The sequence below is a fragment of the Chrysochloris asiatica genome, unplaced genomic scaffold (genome assembly GCF_000296735.1).
Source record: "Chrysochloris asiatica unplaced genomic scaffold, ChrAsi1.0 scaffold00180, whole genome shotgun sequence".
Taxonomy (NCBI): domain Eukaryota; kingdom Metazoa; phylum Chordata; class Mammalia; order Afrosoricida; family Chrysochloridae; genus Chrysochloris; species Chrysochloris asiatica.
In genome coordinates this window covers 4,921,084-4,927,083 of record NW_006408698.1, presented here as the reverse complement: position 1 = coordinate 4,927,083, position 6,000 = coordinate 4,921,084, and the positions used below count along the sequence as shown (strand labels likewise).

The 6,000-nt window shown below is 33.7% G+C and overlaps 1 protein-coding gene across 1 annotated transcript in view; it reads right to left on the bottom strand.

Annotated features, from left to right (window-relative positions):
- The window catches only part of DIAPH2 (diaphanous-related formin 2), a 1,391,152-nt gene that overhangs the window by 1,017,707 nt on the left and 367,445 nt on the right, over positions 1-6,000 (bottom strand). The gene's annotated exons all lie outside the window — the stretch shown is intronic.

The window sequence follows — 6,000 nt, the reverse complement described above, 5'->3', positions numbered from 1 at the left end:
TGTTTTAAATAATCAGCAGGATCACCCATGGTGGACAGGTTTCAGATGAGCTACAAAACAAAGACAGACTAGGAAGAAAGAGTGACAAACTACTTCTGAATCACTAGTCACTCAAAACTCTATGAATAGCAGAGAAACATTGTCAGATACAGGATTGGAAGGTGGGAAGGCACTCAGAACGTGACTGGGGAAAAAATGCCTCCTCAAAGAAGAGTTGACCATAATGACATGAATAGAGTTAAGTTCGGGGGAGAAAAGCACACAGAACCTGTACACTATAACAGTAAGTTAAAAAAAACATGCTAAGTTTTCTTTAAAAATCACCAAACTTGGAATTTCAGTAGTCTACATTAAGGATATTGGAGTCTCAGTGTGGTGTACAGCACTTGACCACAAGGTCAATAATCCAAACTCACCAGCTGCTCTTTGGAAACCCTATAGAGGGTCACTATTAGTTGGCGCTGACTCAACGGCACTTAACAACAACATTGAGGATATAATGTCTTTTATATATATATATATATATATATATAATCTGTTGAACTATTTCTCTGACAGAATTATGAAATGTAGTTGATCCTCCTTGAAGTCTAGTGGAGAAACGTTGTTGTTGTTAAGTACCGTGGAGTCAGTTTCGACTCATAGCGACCCTACACAGGTTTTCCAAAGCTGCAAATCTTTACGGGAGCAGAAAGCCTCATCTTTCTCCCATGGAATAGCTGGTAATTTCAAAGTGCTGACCTTGAGAGGTTAGCAGCTCGATTCATAATCATTATGCTACCAGAGCTCTTGGGGGAAACATTATAAAGCATAATTGCATAACATTTCACAGAAACTCAATTACAATTTCAGGGCAAGCTAAAAATATTAATATTTCCATGGTTCTTAATTTGAGTTCTAAAAGAAATTAAAACAGATAAAGTTCTTAAATTTAACTTTTTCGAATAATAACAAAGAAGTAAATTTATGAAGGTGAGAACTAAAATACAGAAAAAAGAAATGACACAAAAGTAGAAAAGAATAAAGGAAACGCAAAAGGATTCAAATTTCATGTGAAAAATAAAAGGAAATTGTCATGGTATTTTTCTATCAACTTATTGAAGCCCTTTTTATGTATGTGTAAAGGGATCCATTAGATAATAGTAAAGAATAGAAGTAATAAATGCATGTATAAAACTTAAGAGATGGAATGACCTAAATTAAAATAAGTATAACTGTGAGTGAAATCATTTAAATTCTTTTTCCATGTATCTTTTAAAAAAACATTTTCTAACATGAACATAATAAAGATATGAGAAATATATCTGGGAAAGCATCAATTCAAATATCACTGAAATTATTATACTAGAGTGCAATGAGCAACAATGGGTTGTCTTTTTTTTTTTTTTTAATGTTTTATTGTGAATTATATGGTAGTTTACATGAGAGAACTTTAGTTTTACATTCATTCCATCATATATCGTTTCATTGCCATGGTTCAAATCCAACAATGGGTTGTCTTTTATTAACCTATTTTTACATGCATTGGATAAGGAAAAATAATTTTTAAAGCACATAATCTGCTTCAGATGAAAGTTTTATTATTTGATCTGGACAACTTATTCTAAGATTTAATGCTTATGTCATTATGTATCTTTAATTTTGAATGCATGCTTTCTAGTCATTGTTTGATACACCTAAAATTTAAAAGATCTACTCATTCGTGTTTTCTGCTGAACCTCATGTGAAAAATATTAATGTGTTCTAACTAAAACTTAACTTTGAGTTAGAATAATCTAACTTGAATCGCCATATTTCTTCAAAATTGCTAGACTTTCAAGTTATAAGAAAGTATGTGCTGGCATATCAACTTGATGCTGGGGAAAAATCTCCCACAGGAAATCTTATTAATATGACTTTAAATTGTAACTATTCTTACTATGATCACTTGGTTTGATGGAAAACTATGAAAGTTAACAACACAAGTCAGCAAGAATTTTCTAAAAAGTTATTAACACAAGATATCTATAAATTTATAGATAGGGGACTGACATTCAGAGAGGTCAAGTTTCTGGTGAACTTACAAATTAACATATACAGAAACATGGAGAGATGGACCACTTCTGAAAGGGGTTACCCACTGAAACCCTTAGGAACAGCAGACGAATACTGTCTAATATACTGAAGGAAGATAAGCCCCTCATGTTGGAAGGCACTCAATATACAACTGAGAAATAAGTGCTTCCTCATAATACGAATGATGTGGATGGAATAAAGTCTTCAGGACCTTCATTTGCTGATGGGGCACAACTCCGATAAGAAAAACAGCTGCAAACATCTATTAATAATCAGAAAGCAGAATGTATACAGTATGAACCTAGGAAAATTGGAAGTCATGAAAACCTAAATATCCCAGGTATGAGTTGAAATGAACTGGTATTGGCATATTTTTAAGTGGCAATCATATGCTTTACAATGACAGGAACAACAAATTGAAGAGGAATAGAATTTATTTATATTCAACAAGAGCATTTCAAGATTTGTCTTGAAGTACAATTCTGTGATAAGATAATATCTTTGCGCCTACAAGGATGACTAGTTAATACCACTGTTTCTCAGATTTAAGCATAAACCCCAAAGTCAATGATAAAGAAACTAAAGAATGTTACCAACTTTTTCAGTCTGAAATTGATTAACATGCAATAAAGATAAACAAATAATTACTTGAAATTGAAACATTAAAGTTAGAAGAGGAAGAATTTGTAGTTCAGATGATATAAATTACAAGACCATGGATCTATTCATTGTAAACACCTTTTTTGAACCGTGAATTACACCATCAATAACTCATACCCAATGAGTCCAGATTATGACTTTGAATATATCCTACCTGAATTCGGACCCCATCTCAAAAACAGATTTGATACACTAGACAAAAGGTTAGAGAAGTTGTGGAATAACATTAAGAACATCATACATAAAGAAAGTAAAAGGTCATTAAAAAGACAAGAAAGAAAAGACCAAACTGGGCATCAAAAGAAACCCTGAAAATTGGCACAGACAATCTAAAGTGACAGGAAGAAATGAAGAAATAAAAGAACTAAACAGAAAATTAAAAAGGGCAGGTCAATAAGACAAAATCAAGTATTATAATGAAATGTGCAAAGACCTGGAATTAAATAACCAAAAAGGAAGAACACACTCAGCATTACTCGGGCTGAAATAACTGAAGAAAAATGCAAACCTTGGGTTGCAATATTGAAAAAGTTCTGTGGGCAAATTATTGAATGATGTGGAAGCATCAAAGGAAGATGTAAGGAATACAGAGAGTCACAGCACCAAAAAACATTGTTGATTTACAGCCATTTCTAGAGCTAGCATATGATGAAGAACCAATGGTATTGAAGGAAGAAGTCCAAGCTGTACTGAAGGCACTTGTGAAAAACAAGGCTCCAGGAATTGACAAATTGAAATAATTCAGCAAAATAACGCTGCTGTGGAATTGCTAACTTGTATGAACCAAGATATTTGGAAGACAGGAACTTGACTGACTGATGGGAAGAGATCTAGATTTGTGTCAATTCCAAAGAATTGTTAGGCAACAGAATGCAGAAATCATCACACAATGTACTTAACATTAAATGCAAGTATAATTGTGCACAAGATCATTCAAAATGGTAGCAGCAGTACATTGACAGGGAGTTAACCAGAAGTTCAAGTTGGATTCACAAGAGAACATGGAATGAGGGATATATCACTGCTGATGCCATAAGGATCTTGGTTGAAAATAGAGAAACCCAGAAAGATATTTACCTGTGGTGTATTGACTATGCAAAGGCATTTTGACTGTGTGGATCGTAATAAACTATGAATAACATTACAAAGAATGGTATTTCAAACCCTTATTAATTGTACTTTTATGAGGAACCTGTACATAGGCCAAGAGGAAGTCATTCAAACATAATAAGGAAATACTGCATAGTTAAATGCAGCAAAGGCTTGCATGAGAGTTTTATCCTTTCACCATACTTATTCAACATGCATGCAAAGAAAATAATTTGAGAAGCTGGATTATATAAAGTAGAACATGGCATCTGGACAAGAAAAAAACTCATTAATTTAACCAGTGATATGCATAAGAAACAATCTTTTCTTCTAGAAGCAAAAAGGATAAGAAATACTTAGTGATGGAGATCAAAGACTACAACTTTCAGAATGGATTGCAAGTCAATGAAAAGGAAATGAAAATCATCAAAACTTAACCTATAAATAACATCATGAAAAATACAGGAAAGACTGAAGTTAACAAAGAATTCATTTAGCATGGATCCACAATGGATGCTAATGGAAGCAACAGTCAAGAAATCAATGGATATATTGCATTAGGCAAATCTGCTGCAAAAGACCTCTTGCAAATGTGTTTAAAGCACAAAGAGGTCACTTTAAGTACTAGAGTGAGACATACCTAAACCATGGTACAGTCAATGGCCTCATATGCATGTGACAGTTTGACAATAAGGAAGACTACATAGAATCAATGCATTATTATTATGATGTTGGAGAAGAATTTTAAAAGTACATGGATTGCCAGAAGATCAAACAAATCTGATTTGGAAGAAGTATCACCAGTCCTGGTGTGGCGCTGTGAGTTAATACGCCAGACTACAAAGCCGTTTGAACTGCAAGGTCAGTGGTTCAAGTTCACCAGATGCTCCTTGGAAATCCTATACAGGATCATTATGGGTCAGAATCAACTCAACGGCACTAACAACAATATCATCAGAATGCTCCTTAGAAGCTTGGCTAGGAAGACACAGTCTCTCACATTTTTTGAAAATATGGTCAGGGGAGACCAATTCCTGGAAAAGGACATCATGCTTCAGAAAGTAGAGGGATAGTGAAAAAGAACAAGACCTCAATGAAATGGATTGACAAAGTGGCAGCAACAATGGACAAACATAACAATTGTGTTGACAGTACATGAGGAGGCAGGCAGTGTTTAGTTGTGCTTTGCACAGGGTAGTAAAAAGTCTGAACTGGTTGGAGGATGCCTAACAATAACAACAATATACACAATTCCATATGCTTAACAAATGATTTGCAGGCCGATGCATTTTCGACCCAAGTACCATAGCGGATGTGAACCACAAGGCCAGTAGTTCAAAACCTGTCAGTTGCTCTGCAGGAGAAAGATGAGTCTATCTGCTCCCATAAAGATTAACAGCCTCTGAAATCCTATGCAGGTTCCCTATGAGCTGAAACCGAATCGATAGCACACAGCCGCCACCACCACTACAATTTTTTCTAAATAACGCATATGTTAAATAATCTTTTGCAAACCAAGAAACCCCCTCATGTGTAAGTATCCTATGGATGTTATACAAGTTCTATGTGTATGCACACTTTTTCTATGGACAAATAAATTACATGCAAAAAAAAATGTACTTAAATAGACAATCATACTGCAATGATCATTAATAGTTATAGTTCACAATTAGCTCGTTTCTGGTTACTATTATAATCATTTATTTTCATGAAGTATTTAAATTTACCATCTAAAGGGAATTCAAGTAATTTAAAAATTGGTCAATAGTATTTTACCCATAGGTATATACTGCAAAGAATTTAAGATAGTAACAAAAGGAGTTTGCAGAACAAATTACTATGATTTCATAGCCTGAACACAGACTATATTTAGAAGAAAAATGTGTCAGATTTATAAAGCCACTCAAGTATAACTGTTGTTAAACATACTGTACAGAAAAAAGAGGAGGAAAAAACCGGAACAATACCTTCTTGAAATACTTAAAACTCATTGTCATTTAACTGAATATAAATGAGAATTCTTAACGTTACAATGTTCTTACCAAACAAACTAAATTATAACTTTGGACTCTCAATTATAGAAAAGTAACACAACTCTATATAAGAAAATAGTATGCAACATACGATTGTTAAATTTTTCTACTACTACAGAACAATTAAAAGAGCTATGTAATTTGTGAACAAGAATGACATGTT